The sequence below is a fragment of the Nicotiana tabacum genome, chromosome 16 (assembly GCF_000715075.1).
Source record: "Nicotiana tabacum cultivar K326 chromosome 16, ASM71507v2, whole genome shotgun sequence".
Taxonomy (NCBI): domain Eukaryota; kingdom Viridiplantae; phylum Streptophyta; class Magnoliopsida; order Solanales; family Solanaceae; genus Nicotiana; species Nicotiana tabacum.
Window position 1 is genome coordinate 128,168,843 of NC_134095.1, and position 15,995 is coordinate 128,184,837.

General features: G+C 39.2%; 1 pseudogene; it reads right to left on the minus strand.

Annotated features, from left to right (window-relative positions):
- Positions 1-15,995, minus strand: part of LOC107815655 (putative late blight resistance protein homolog R1A-3) — a 28,163-nt pseudogene that overhangs the window by 6,273 nt on the left and 5,895 nt on the right.

Genomic DNA, 15,995 nt, shown 5'->3' on the forward strand with positions numbered 1-15,995 from the left:
AAAGGTATGAAGTCGGTTATTGGGAATTATGTCGTTGCTTGTCCAGTTTGTCAACGCAACAAGGCTGAACATCTGAGCCCTGCAGGTTTACTACAGCCACTTGCACTTCCTGAGCAGGTATGGGCTGATATCTCAATGGACTTTATTGATGGCTTACCAAAGGCTTGGGGCAAAACAGCCCATACCTGTGGACGCCGATCGTTTTTCCAAATACGCACACTTCATACCCATGTCTCACCCTTACAATGCAACCCGTGTTGCCCATGTTTTCTTTGAGAATATTGTTCATTTGCATGGGATACCCGAATCGATTACTTGTGACAGGAATGTGATTTTTACAAGCACATTTTGGAGAGAATTGTTTCGTCTATGTGGAACAAAGTTGGCATTCTCTTCTGCTTATCACCCTCAGACTGATGGCCAAACTGAAGTTGTGAATCGTACTATTGAAATGTAGTTACGTTGCTTGGTTGGGAATTATCCGAAGAAGTGGGTTGATTGGTTGCCTTGGACAGAGTATTGCTATAATACTTCCTTTCATACTGCATTGCAAACAACTCCCTTTAAGGTTGTTTATGGCCGAGATCCTCCTCGTCTATTATCCTATATGGCTGGTTCTTCACGAGTGGAGGCTATTGACAATGCATTGATGGATCGTGATTTAGTTCTGCTTGACATTCGTAGCAAGTTGCAACAAGCTCAAGTTAGGATGAAAGAATATTATGACAAAGGTCACTGTGAGGTAACATATGAGCCAGGTTCACTAGTTTGGCTTCGTTTACATCCTTATCATCAAAAATCTGTTGCAGGTCAACTATGCCATAAGCTTGCACTTCGGTTCTTTGGGCCTTTTCCTGTGTTGCGGCGAATAGGGGAAGTTGCGTATGAGTTACAGCTGCCCAGTGACTGTAAGTTGCATAATGTATTTCATGTATCCCTCCTTAAAGCTTTTAAGGGTGTTGCTCCTGCAGTTCCTCCTATTCTGCCACCATTAGAGGATGGTCGAGTTGTGCCTATGCCTTATTCTGTTCTACGAGCTCGTCTTAATCGAGGAACTTGGGAACTCTTAGTGCACTGGTATGGGTTTGATTTGTCGGATGTTACTTGGGAGGATGCTGACCATTTTCGTAATGCTTATCCAGACTTCGAGCTTGAGGACAAGCTCTTTAAAGAGGAGGGGGTAATGTTACAGACTCATTCGTAGGTAAAGTTTATGCAAGGCGGGGCCCTCGAGTTGAGGAAAATAGCAACGTCAAAGAGGATAAGTAAATAGGAATAAAAATGCACCTGACAGATATTTGTGGGTATTTAAATAGTCAGTAGTTTAATTTTACTAGAATTCTTAATTTAGTAGATTTCTTATATCCGTAGACTCCTAGTTATGCTTAATAGCTTTGTAATAAGACTCTATTTAAAGAGACAGAAGGAATAAAGAAAAGGGGGAAGATTATATTAAAAACAAGAGATCTAGGGCTCTCTCTAACGAGTTCTAAGGTTATAGGCTCCCTTTAACGAGCTTACTTGTTGTTATCAAAATAGGTCGCTCACGGAATAGAAACAAGGGAAAGGATCTATTCAACACAGACTTTCCAGTGAATCGCCCTGTGACAAGATCCATTATGCGTGACCATAACAATCATCCTCCAAACAAGGACCCTTTTATAAGAAAATAAAATGGACCGCATTAGAAAATAGAGTGGATATTCTTCTTAATTTTTGCAATTGTATAACTAAAAAAAGTCTAAACTTCGTGCAGTACTACAATGGCCTACATGTAAAATAGAAAAGAAAAAGATTATAACTATAAAATGTACTGGTTATTCTTAATAGTATAAGATATTTTGGGGAAAACTATTCGCGCTTGGCCTAGAGGGACAATATCATACTATGTTTAATTTTAAGTCAGTTAGTTCAACAATTTATGTGGCTATAAAATTGCTTCTAATTTTTTACTTTTAAAATAAATTTTTTAAAGTTAAATAGTACTCCCTCCGTTCCAATTATGTAAACCCGTTTGACTGGCACATAATTTAAGAAAAAAATAAGACTTTTGGAATTTGTAGTTCTAAATAAGTCAAAAAGGGATCTAGAGTATTTGTGTGGTTATAAAAGCTTCTCATTAAGAGTAGAATTGAATTTTTAAGCTAAATTGTTTCTAAATTTAGAAAGGGTTCATTCTTTTTTTGAATAGACCAAAAAAAAAAAAATGTTCACATATATTGAAATGGAGGGAGTATCTAGATAAAAAAAAAAAAGTATCATTCTTTTCTGGACAGACGAAAAAGGAAGTTTACTAATATTGTGTCTTCTCTTATTCTCAGTCTGCCAACTTACATTCTTTGTTGCTGCAAACACATTTCTCATTGAACTTTAAATTATTTAAATGTATTTTACCAATTAAAAGAAATTATATGTATTTTCAATGATATCACTACTAAAATAATACTAGAGTCACTAAATACCTTAATAAAATGACTCACTTATGGATAAATAACATGTATTTCAAAATTAAACATGGTATCTCCCCAAACAATTTTAGTTTCCCGTAATTATTTAATTAAGATATAATTACAGGAATGTATAGGTGGGTTACTTTCCCAAACAATTTTAGCTTATATTCTTTTTTTTTATACCTAATTTAGCCTATTTATTATAAAATTTGAAACTTCTTTTCACCTATTAACATGGTACTAAAAAGATCTGTATTAAAAATTTATTTACGTGTGATATTCATGTTTATTATCACAGATTTAAATATTATTGAAAAAATTAAAGTAAAAAAATTAAAACTACATTATTGGAATTTTTAGAAGCTTGAAAACTCATATTTTGTGATATATGATTGTGGTTCGTTGAGGGTGTCATTTTGACATTCACTACTAGAAATCCGGTAAAAAGCGACCACAAAAAGCGATCAAAGTTGGTCGCTTATAAGCCTAAAAGCGACCAAACATGCATGGTCGCAATATTGCTGGTCCCTTTATTTTAGGGACCAAAGTTGGTCGCTAATTAACGACCAACTTTGGTCTCTAAGGTAAAAGGACCAAATATTCTGGGTAAAGACTATAGCGACCAACTTTGGTCGCTTTATTATTTTAATAATATAATTTTAGCGACCAAAGTTGGTCTCTAAATGTAAAATACGTTATTTATTTATTTATTATTAATCATAAAAAAGCGACCAATTTTGGTCTCTAATCCAAATATTATATTTTAAAATCTAAAAAATAGAGACAAAGATTAGTCGCTTTTTTATTTTTTTTAAAAAAGCGACCATAGTTGGTCACTAACTTCAAGAAATAATTTTTTTTTAAATTATAAGCGACCAACTTTGGTCGCTATATGTCACGACCCAAAATCCCAACCCGGTCGTGATGGCGCCTCTCGTGAGGACAAGGCCAGCCAATCAACAAAACAGTACATCTCTTTATAATTACTTAGCAGGAATAAGTCTAAATCATGGGCAATATAATCTTAAATGAGAAATAAACGTGATAGAACAAGGAAAACCCTCCCAACTCAGCCCGAAATCGGGGTGTCACAAGTCATGAGCTACTACAGAGTTTACTAATATTTTACAAAGTCTGGACTTATCATAAATAACAAAGATAAGGGAGAAAACGGGGTTGCGGACGTCAACAACTACCTCGTTACTCCTAGTCACCGCCTGGTCTGGAAAGAATCAGCGCTCAGGAGCGAATTCAGCTCTGCCTGTATCTGCACACATGGTGCAGGGAGTAATGTGAGTACTCCGACCCAGTGAGTAATAAAAATAAATAACGACTGAAAACATGAAATCTCATAACGGCACAATATAGCGCTATCCCAAGCAGTAAAATCAGTTATACAGTAAAATAGTGAGTATCAGATAATTCTTCTTTTAAAACAGTAAAGACAAATAATTTCCACAGTAGGGATAAATCAAAAGCTTGCCCCTCGGGCTCAATATGTAAATCTCAGTATAGTATCAGTCCCTCGGGCTCACTCCCAACTCACCAGCACACAACATCAGCCCCTCGGGCTCACTCCCAACTCACCACACACAAGCAACGGCCTCTCGGGCCCACTCCCAACTCACCCGGGTACCCTGCGCTCACTGGGGGTGTGTACAGACTCCGGAGGGGCTCCTACAGCCCAAGCGCAATATCAATAGGCCTGAAAGCCTTCACACATCATACATGAGGCCTGAAAGCCTCCCCATATAACACTTGAGGCCTGAAAGCCTCCTCATATCACTCAACATATCCTCACGTATGACCCTCGGCCTCAATCAGTCCAGAAAATAATCATAAGCCTCTCGGGCATCAGTAAAACAATAGTGCTCAGCTCAACAGCATTATAAATATCATTAAATCTCGAGTTGAGTATAAATGTAGCTGAGTTCACAAAATAATATAATTCAATTGGACTGAGTTCAAATAATATTTCAATTCGTGAGGAAAATAGTGATGTAAATTCACAAAAGATTTCAAATAATTGGCACGAAGCCCAAATATGGCAATAAGCCAAATCATAGTGAAAAACAATAAATCTTTATCAATTACGCGGTAAAAATATCAACTGGGATGGATCAAGTCACAATCCCCAATAGTAAATGACCCCGCGCTCGTCATACAACGCGTGTCTCATCTCAACATAGCAGTATGTTGTGCAATCCGGGGTTTCAAACCCTCAGTGCATCATTTAAAATCATTACTCACCTCAAACCGGCTACTTCTTTAGCTCGCGACGCCTTTGCCCCTCGAATTGGCCTCCACGTGCGTCGAATCTATCCAAAATCAGAACGAATATGTCATACTATGATAAGGGAACAAAGCCCAATCAAAACAATCAAAAAATACCAAAATTCTCGAAATTAGCAAAAACCCGAGCCCCGGGCCCACGTCTCGAAATTCAAAAAAATTTACATCAACGGGTTCCTTATCTCTCCACGAGGCTAACCATACCAAAATTATCAAATTCCCATAACATTTCGACCCTCAAATTCTCAATTCTATCCGAGAGGGTTTCTAACTTTTCCCGCTAAATTCACGGATTAAATGCCAAAAATTGTACTAGATTCGAGTAATCTAACCAAAATTGAGTTAAGAATACTTACTCCGTTGTTCTCTCCGAAAATCTCCCGAAAAATCACCTTATCCGAGCTCCAAATCGTTAAAAATGGAAAATCTCCCGAACTTAACATTCTGTCCGGTACTGTTCGCGGATCACTGTTCACTGTTCACCCGCGCGATTACTGTTCACTGCTGCAGAAAATACAGCAGCTTTTAAGAATTTTGCAGCACAGCTATTTTTCACTAAAATGGCTCTAACTCCATCATACGAACTCGGAATTAGACAATTCGTATTCCTATGAGTCACAAATAATAATACGAACACAACCCTTCAATTGAAACTTAATTCGGAGCTCGTTTGCCCAGTTCAATACCCATTTCGCTCGTTAACCAATTAACTCACATTTCACGTCAAAAACCCAATCGCGACTTGATGAAATTAAACCAAAATTTCCAGATCAGTCCTATAATTCATGATTTAAATTCTGGAAGTCTCGAAATCAAATTTTGATCTCTAGAACTAAAAATAAACCTTTAGATCATTACATTTATACTCAAAACGGCAAAAATCTTCCAAAAATGACCCGTTGGGCATCCGAAACACACCCGAGGCCCCAGGGACCCCGACCAATAATACCAACCAGTCCCAAAATACATTACGGACTTGCTCGAGGCCTCAAATCACATCAAACAACGCTAAAATCATGAATCAACCTCCAATCCAAGTTTTATGAACTTTATAATTTCCAACTTCTATTTCCGATGCCGAAACCTATCAAATCACGTCCGATTGACTTCAAATTTTGTACACAAGTCCAAAATAACATAACGAAGCTACAGAAATTCTCAGAATTCCATTCCGACCGTCGGATCAAAATTTCACCTATCAACCGGAAATCGCCAAAATACTAACTTCGCCAAAATGAGCTAATTTCTTCACCGGACCTCCAAAATTAATTCCAATTGCGCTCCTAGGCCTTAAATCATCCCCTGAAACTAACCGAATCATCGGAATTCAATTCCGAGCCCTCTAACTCACAAGTCAATGTCCGGTTGACTTTTCCAAACTAATTCTTCCTTAAAGAGACTAATTGTCCCATTTCATACCAAACTCGATCTGAATTGACTCAAATTCACCAAGTACACATATTGAAACATGAATAAGCATTTAACGGGGAATACGGGACGAAAATACAGGAAATGACGGTTCGGGTCGTTACATTCTCCCCAACTAAAACAAACGCTCGTCCTTGAGCGAGTTAAGAAACATACCTGGAGTTTCAAATAGGTGCGGGTACCTGCTCCACATCTCCTGCTCGGTCTCCCAAGTAGCCTCCTCCACGGGCCGACCTCTCCACTGTACTTTCACTGATGCTATATCTTTTGATCTCAATTTTTGAACCTGTCGACTCAAAATAGCCACTGGCTCCACATTATAAGTCAAATTTTCATCTAACTGTACTGTACTGAAATCTAAAATATGAGACGGGTCCCCAATGTACTTCCGGAACATGGACACATGGAGTACCGGATGAACAACCAACAATCTAGGCTGCAAAGCAAGCTCGTAAGCCACCTCTCCAATCCTCTTAAGTACCTCAAATGGTCCAATAAACCGCAGACTCAACTTCCCTTTCTTTCCGAACCTCATAACACCCTTCATCGGTGAAACCTTCTGCAAAACCTTCTCGCCCTCCATAATGACACATCTCGGACCTTCCGGTCCGCATAACTCTTCTGACGCGACTGATCTGTGCGAAGTCTTTCCTGAATCACCTTCACCTTTTCTAAGGCATCCTGGACCAAATCTGTCCCCAACAACCTAGCCTCACCGGGCTCAAATCAACCCACTGGAGTTCTACACCGCCTCCCATATAAGGCCTCATACGGTGCCATCTGAATACTGGACTGATAGCTGTTGTTGTAAGCAAACTCTGCAAGTGGTAAAAATTCAACCCAAGAACCTCCAAAATCAATCACGCAGGCACGCAACATATCCTCCAATATCTGAATAGTACGCTCGGACTGTCCGTCCGTCTGAGGATGAAATGCTGATTTCAACTCCACCTGAGTGCCCAACTCGTGCTGAAAAGTCCTCCAAAACTGAGAAGTGAACTGAGTACCTCTATCCGAAATAATAATAACTGGAACACCATGCAACCGCACAATCTCCTCAATAAAGATCCTAGCCAGCCGCTCCGCAGAATATGTGGTACACACCGGAATGAAATGCGCTAACTTGGTCAGCCTATCCACAACGACTCAAATCGAATCAAAATTCTTCAAAGTCCGAGGAAGGCCACTCACGAAATCCATAGTAACTCTCTCCCATTTCCACTCAGGAATAATCATCTGCTGAAGCAAACCGCCCGGTCTCTGATGCTCATATTTCACCTGCTGACAGTTGAGACACCGAGCCACATATCCCACAATGTCTTTCCTCATTCTCCTCCACCAGTAATGCTGTCTCAAGTCCTGATACATCTTCGCAGCACCCGGATGGATGGAATACCGCGAACTGTGGGCCTCCTCAAGAATCAAATCTCTAAGCCCATCAACATCGGGCACACAAATATGGCCCTGCATCCTCAATACGCCATCATCACCTATAGTCACATCTTTGGCATTATCATGCTGAACTCTGTCCTTAAGAACAAGCGAATGCGGATCATCATACTGATGCTCTCTGATGCGATCATATAAGGAAGATCGAGAAACCACACTAGCCAATACCCGGCTAGGCTCAGAAATATCTATCCGCACCAATTGATTGGCCAAGGTCTGAACATCAACTGCAAGAGGCCTCTCCCCAACTGGGATGTAAGCCAAACTCCCCATACTGACTGCCTTTCGGCTCAACGCATCGGCCACTACATTGGCCTTTCCTGGATGATATAGAATGGTAATATCATAGTCTTTAAGTAACTCAAGCCATGTCCGCTGCCTCAAATTAAGATCTTTTTGTTTAAATAAATGCTGAAGACTGCGATGATCAGTGAATACCTCACAATATACGCCATATAAATAGTGCCTCCAAATTTTTAAGGCATGAACTATAGCAGCCAACTCCAAATCATGAACAGGGTAGTTCTTCTCATGGGGCTTCAACTGACGAGAAGCATAAGCAATAACTCTACCCTCCTGCATTAGCACACAACCAATCCCAACTCTGGAAGCATCACAATATACCGTGTATGAACCTGTAGCTGATGGTAATACCAACACTGGAGCTGTGGTCAGAAGTGCCTTGAGCTTCTGAAAGTTCTCCTCACACTCGCCGGACCATACAAATGGGGCACCTTTCTAAGTCAACTTGGTCAAAGGCGATGCAATAGAAGAAAACCCCTGAACAAATCGACAATAATAGTCTGCTAGCCCAAGAAACTCCGAATCTCTGTGACTGAGGACGGTCTAAACCAACTCTGCACTGCTTTTATCTTTCTTGGATCAACTTGTATACCCTCGCTGGACACTATGTGTCCCAAAAATGCCACAGAACTTAGCCAAAATTCACATTTGGAGAATTTTGCATAAAGCTTCTCCTCTCTCAATCTCTGCAACACTACACGCAAATGCTGGGCATGCTCCTCCTGGCTACGCGAGTACACCAGGATATCATCAATGAATACAATAACAAATGCATCCAGATAAGGCTGAAATACACTGTTCATCAAATGCATGAACGCTGCTGGGGCATTGGTCAGCCTGAAAGACATAACCAAAAATTCATAGTGACTATATCTAGTCCTGAAGGCAGTCTTGGGAATATCCGACTCCCTGATTTTCAACTAGTGATAGCCCGAACGGAGATCAATCTGAGAAAATACCCTCGCTCCCTGAAGCTGATCAAATAAGTCATCAATGCGAGGCAAAAGATACTTGTTCTTCACTGTTACCTTATTCAACTGCCTATAATCAATGCACATTCTCATTGTGCCATCTTTCTTCTTCACAAATAAAACAGGTGCACCCCACGGGGACACGCTAGGCCGAATGAACCCCTTATCTAGGAGTTCCTGAAGCTGCTCCTTCAATTCTTTCAGCTCTGCTGGTGCCATACGATATGGCAGAATAGAAATGGGTTGAGTGCCCGGCACTAAGTCAATGCCAAAATCAATATCCATGTCCGGTGGCATGCCCGACAGGTCTGCAGGAAAAACATCGGGAAAATCCCTCACAACTGGGACAGAATCAATACTAGGAGTCTCAGCTCCAACATCCCTCACAAATGCTAGATATTAAAGGCAACCCTTCCCAACCATACGCTGGGCCTTCAAGAATGAGATCACTCTACTAGGGATATAATCAGTCACACCACGCCACTCGATCCGCGGTACCCCCGACATAGCCAAAGTGACTGTCTTAGCATGACAATCTAGAATAGCACGACACGGAGATAGCCAATCCATGCCCAAAATGACATCAAAATCTACCATGCTCAATAGCAATAGATCCACTCGGGTCTCCAGACCCCCAATAGTCACCACACATGACCGATACACACGGTCTACCACAATAGTATCGCCCGCTGGGGTAGATACATGAACAGGTAAAGCAAGAAACTCACGGAGCGTACCCAAATAACGAGCAAAGTATGATGACACATAAGAAAAGGTGGAACCGGGATCGAATAATACCGAGGCATCTCTGTGGCAGACTGGAACAATATAGCTCTTAACCGTGCAATCAACTAAATTAATAGCAAGCTCCCCAACTTGGATCAAAGCCATATAACAAAACGCACTCAATAAATCATAAGGCACATACTCTATTGTTGCTGTAATACCATAGTGAGATTGAACTCACTCCTTCATAAGCTTGTGAAAACACAAATCATCTGGAATTTTTAACTCTTCTGCAATTCTTGTATTCACTCACACAACAGTTAAGCCCACTCTCTAGGCAGCACAATTTAGATTTCAACGCATATTCTTCACTTGTAAATGAGATCTTCTAATAGACAACATAAGGATCACACCACCTTAGAACACTCCGCAGGAGAAAACCCACCTGTTTTGCCTCCAATTAACATTTTGTATACCTTCCACTGTCATACACATTACGCAGTCACTTAATCTTCCTGAGTCTAAACTCATACCGTAACATGAAATTTACTTCACACCAGATAGGAGACAAAGATTATTCACGCGCCCATAACTCGGGGCTACACATCCAATTACAATGGAAATCAAACACTTAATGGTTCATCTATCATCCAACAGACCTTCCTCGCCACTTCCGAGTCATATAGATACTTCTCGTAGTACTGACATACTCATCACGTAGCTATCCAGCCGTCATTCAAACCAATAGGGGCAATACCGAACATATAAGTTCAAAACACTTGCTCACACAATCAACACCTCGGTGCTCAAGCCATAGGCAAAGATCCGACCTCAAGTCCTCCAGAACGGCCCAACATCAACTCATAGAGATCACATCTCACCCCTCGATCAGGGAATCACAAGCCGTTGATGCACTTCTGATACTGAGTGCTCATACGCGCATACGAACACGTGGAAGGAATTTCAAGAGTTACTTTTCAAGCTGAATCAAGGACGCACGATAACAATTTCAAGAATATGAAATTTTTCCTAAAGGTTCTGCAGCCTCTTGAGGATAAATACAGACGTCTCCGTACCGATCCGCGAGACTCTACTAAACCTGCTCATGACTCGTGAGACCTAAGTAACCTAGGCTCTGATACCAACTTGTCACGACCCAAAATCCCAACCCGGTCGTGATGGCGCCTCTTGTGAGGACAAGGCCAGCCAATCAACAAAACAGTACATCTCTTTATAATTACTTAGCAGGAATAAGTCTAAATCATGGGCAATATAATCTTAAATGCGAAATAAACGTGATAGAACAAGGAAAACCCTCCCAACTCAGCCCGAAATCGGGGTGTCACAAGTCATGAGCTACTACAGAGTTTACTAATATTTTACAAAGTCTGGAATTATCATAAATAACAAAGATAAGGGAGAAAATGGGGCTGCGGACGTCAACAGCTACCTCGTTACTCCTAGTCACCGCCTGGTTTAGAAAGAATCAGCGCTCAGGAGCGAACTCAGCTCTGCCTGTATCTGCACACATGGTGCAGGGAGTAATGTGAGTACTCCGACCCAGTGAGTAATAAAAATAAATAATGACTGAAAACATGAAATCTCATAACGGCACAATATAGTGCTATCCCAAGCAGTAAAATCAGTTATACAGTAAAATAGTGAGTATCAGATAATTCTTCTTTTAAAACAGTAAAGACAAATAATTTCCACAGTAGGGATAAATCAAAAGCTTTCCCCTCGGGCTTAATATGTAAATCTCAGTATAGTATAAGCCCCTCGGGCTCACTCCCAACTCACCAGCACATAACATCAGCCCCTCGGGCTCACTCCCAACTCACCACACACAAGCAACGGCCTCTCGGGCCCACTCCCAACTCACCTGGTTACCCTGCGCTCACTGGGGGTGTGTACAAACTCCGGAAGGGCTCCTACAGCCCAAGCGCAATATCAATAGGCCTGGAAGCCTTCACACATCACACGCGAGGCCTGAAAGCCTCCTCATATAACACTCGAGGCCTGAAAGCCTCCTCACATCACTCAACATATCCTCACGTATGACCCTCGGCCTCAATCAGTCCAGAAAATAATCATAAGCCTCTCGGGCATCAGTAAAACAATAGTGCTCAGCTCAACAGCATTATAAATATCATTAAATCTCGAGTTGAGTATAAATGTAGCTGAGTTCACAAAATAATATAATTCAATTGGACTGAGTTCAAATAATATTTCAATTCGTGAGGAAAATAGTGATGTAAATTCACAAAAGATTTCAAATAATTGGCAGGAAGCCCAAATATGGCAATAAGCCAAATCATAGTGAAAAACAATAAATCTTTATCAATTACGCGGTAAAAATATCAACTGGGATGGACCAAGTCACAATCCCCAATAGTAAATGACCCCGCGCTCGTCATACAACGCGTGTCTCATCTCAACATAGCAGTATGTTGTGCAATCCGGGGTTTCAAACCCTCAGTGCATCATTTAAAATCATTACTCACCTCAAACCGGCTACTTCTTTAGCTCGCGACGCCTTTGCCCCTCGAATTGGCCTCCACGTGCGTCGAATCTATCCAAAATCAGAACGAATATGTCATACTATGATAAGGGAACAAAGCCCAATCAAAACAATCAAAAAATACCAAAATTCTCGAAATTAGCAAAAACCCGAGCCCCGGGCCCACGTCTCGAAATTCAAAAAAATTTACATCAACGGGTTCCTTATCTCTCCACGAGGCTAACCATACCAAAATTATCAAATTCCCATAACATTTCGACCCTCAAATTCTCAATTCTATCCGAGAGGGTTTCTAACTTTTCCCGCTAAATTCACGGATTAAATGCCAAAACTTGTAATAGATTCGAGTAATCTAACCAAAATTGAGTTAAGAATACTTACACCATTGTTCACTTCGAAAATCTCCCGAAAAATCGCCTTATCCGAGCTCCAAATCGTTAAAAATGGAAAATCTCCCGAACTTAACATTCTGTCCGGTACTGTTCACGGGCACTGTTCACGGATACTGTTCACTGTTCACCCGCGCGGTTACTATTCACGCGCGGGTACTGTTCACTGCTGCAGAAAATACAGCAGCTTTTAAGAAATTTGCAGCACAGCTATTTTTCACTAAAATGGCTCTAATTCCATCGTACGAACTCGGAATTAGACGATTCTTGTTCCTATGAGTCACAAAAAATAATACGAATACAACCCTTCAATTGAAACTTAATTCGGAGCTCGTTTGCCTAGTTCAATACCCATTTCGCTCGTTAACCAATTAACTCACATTTCACGTCAAAAACCCAATCGCAACTTGATGAAATTAAACCAAAATTTCCAGATCAGTCCTATAATTCATGATTTAAATTCTGGAAGTCTCGAAATCAAATTTGGATCTCTAGAACTAAAAATAAACTTTTAGATCATTACATTTATACTCAAAATGGCAAAAATCTTCCAAAAATGACCCGTTGGGCATCCGAAACACACCCGAGGCCCCCGGGACCCCGACCAATAATACCAACCAGTCCCAAAATACATTACGGACTTGCTCGAGGCCTCAAATCACATCAAACAACGCTAAAATCATGAATCAACATCCAATCCAAGTTTTATGAACTTTAGAATTTCCAACTTCGAAACCTATCAAATCACGTCCGATTGGCTTCAAATTTTGCACACAAGTCCAAAATGACATAACGAAACTACAGAAATTCTCAGAATTCCATTCCGACTGTCGGATCAAAATTTCACATATCAACCGGAAATCGCCAAAATACTAACTTCGCCAAAATGAGCTAATTTCTTCACCGGACCTCCAAAATTAATTCCGATTGCGCTCCTAGGCCTTATATCATCCCCTGAAACTAACCGAATCATCAGAATTCAATTCCGAGCCCTCTAACTCACAAGTCAACGTCTGGTTGACTTTTCCAAACTAATTCTTCCTTAAAGAGACTAATTGTCTCATTTCATACCAAACTCGATCTGAATTGACTCAAATTCACCAAGTATACATATTGAAACATGAATAAGCATTTAACGGGGAATACGGGATGAAAATACAGGAAACGACGGTTCGGGTCGTTACACTATATTTCCAAAAATTATTTTTTTAAAATAGAATAGCGACCAAAGTTTGTCGCTTTTGAGAAATCTGGGTTAAATAGCGACCAAGGTTGGTCGCTATTGCCCAGGAAATTGTTTTTTAAGGGAAAAGTGACCAATTAGCGGCCAAAGTTGGTCGCTTTTCTTGGTATATTTTTGCCAGAAAATGCCTGTTTTGGCAGCTATACCACCTGCCAGCTTACCAAAAATCCTAAACATGCATTTTATGCCAACAACAACAACAACAACAATAAACAACAACAACAACAACAACAACAACAATAAAAAGCAATAAAGTATAAAGTTCAATAGAACTAACACATTAAGCTAACAAAACTAAGTTAACGTTTCTTACAAGCTCATTCGAAAACTGGTTCTATTGTCTAGTTCAAAGTATATAAAGTACTCAAGGAGTGTTCTTTCAGCATCCTCATCCGAAAGTTGGATTGCCTCGCCCGACTCATTAGGTGGCTGACTGCATATGAATTCCCCCACATCAGCTGTGAAGCGAACCTATAAGAAAAATTATATTGAATTAGTATTTCAAAATTTATATAAAAGTAAATCAAAATACTTAATGAAAAGTAAAAAACTTACATGTATAGTCGAGGCTCGACCCTCGACCCACCTTTCTGGATCAGTCTCTTTCTTCTTCTTTACAATACGAGTCTTATTGAATAACTCATCTTACTTCATTGGCATCATAAAGTTGTCTGGTGGCTTTGGTGATTATCCTCGTGGTACTATTGCTCGGGATGAACTTAGATACAAAGAGTAACTTGGATACAGTACCCGACAGGGTGTGTCTTTGATCAATTGTTATTCTCATTAGTGACAATGATGATGAGAAGACAATGACATGTGTTTCAAACAGTGATGGTGTAGGTAAGAATTTAACATTTTCTAAGCAGATAAAAGAAGAGGTTATAGAGGAATTCTCTACTTCCTCTAGGAAAATGAAGTAGAGAATTCCTATATAACCTTTTCTTTTATCAATTTAGGCAATGTTAAATTCCTACCTACACCATCACTATTTGAAACACATGCCATTGCCTTCTCATCATCTTTGTCGCTAATGAGAACAACAATTAAAGGCACACTATGATAGGTACTGTGTCTAAGTTATTCTTTGTGGAAGTTGCATTGCATGTCTAATAAAGTCATCAACCCCTTCCACAAAATCCTCCCGCAATCCTAAATTTCAATTCATATCCACAAAAGTTCAATTCATATCCTAAAGGCTCAATTCATATCCTAAAAGTTTAATTCATACACAAAAATTTCAATTCGTATCATAAAAGTTCAATTCATACACAAAAATTTCAATTCATATCCTAAAGGTTCAACTCATATCCACAAAAGTTCAAGTCATATCCTAAAATTTCAATTTATAAACTAAAATTCCAATACATAAACCAAAACATTCAATTCATATCCTAAAGGTTCAACGCATATCCACAAAAGTTCAAGTCATATCCTAAAATTTTAATTTATAAACTAAAATTCCAATACATAAACTAATATCCAAAAGGTTCAATTTCATATCCTAAAGGTTCAACTCATATCCACAAAAGTTCAAGTCATATCCTAAAATTTCAATTTATAAACTAAAATTCCAATACATAAACTAATATCCACAAAAGTTAAAGTCATATCCTAAAATTTTAATTTATAAACTGAAATTCCAATATATAAACTAAAAGTCCAATTCATATCCTAAAGGTTCAATTCATATCCTAAAGGTTCAACTCATATCCACAAAAGTTCAAGTCATATCCTAAAATTTCAATTTATAAACTAAAATTCCAATACATAAACTAAAAGTCCAATTCATATCCTAAATGTTCAATTCATATCCTAAAGGTTCAACTCATATCCACAAAAGTTCAAGTCATATCCTAAAATTTCAATTTATAAACTAAAATTCCAATACATAAACTAATATCCTAAAGGTTCAATTTCATATCCTAAAGGTTCAACTCATATCCACAAAAGTTCAAGTCATATCCTAAAATTTTAATTTATAAATTAAAATTCCAATATATAAACTAAAAGTCCAATTCATATCCTAAAGGTTCAATTCATATCCTAAAGGTTCAACTCATATCCACAAAAGTTCAAGTCATATACTAAAATTTCAATTTATAAACTAAAATTCCAATACATAAACTAAAAGTCCAATTCATATCCTAAATGTTCAATTCATATCCTAAAGGTTCAACTCATATCCAAAAAAGTTCAAGTCATATCCTAAAATTTCAATTT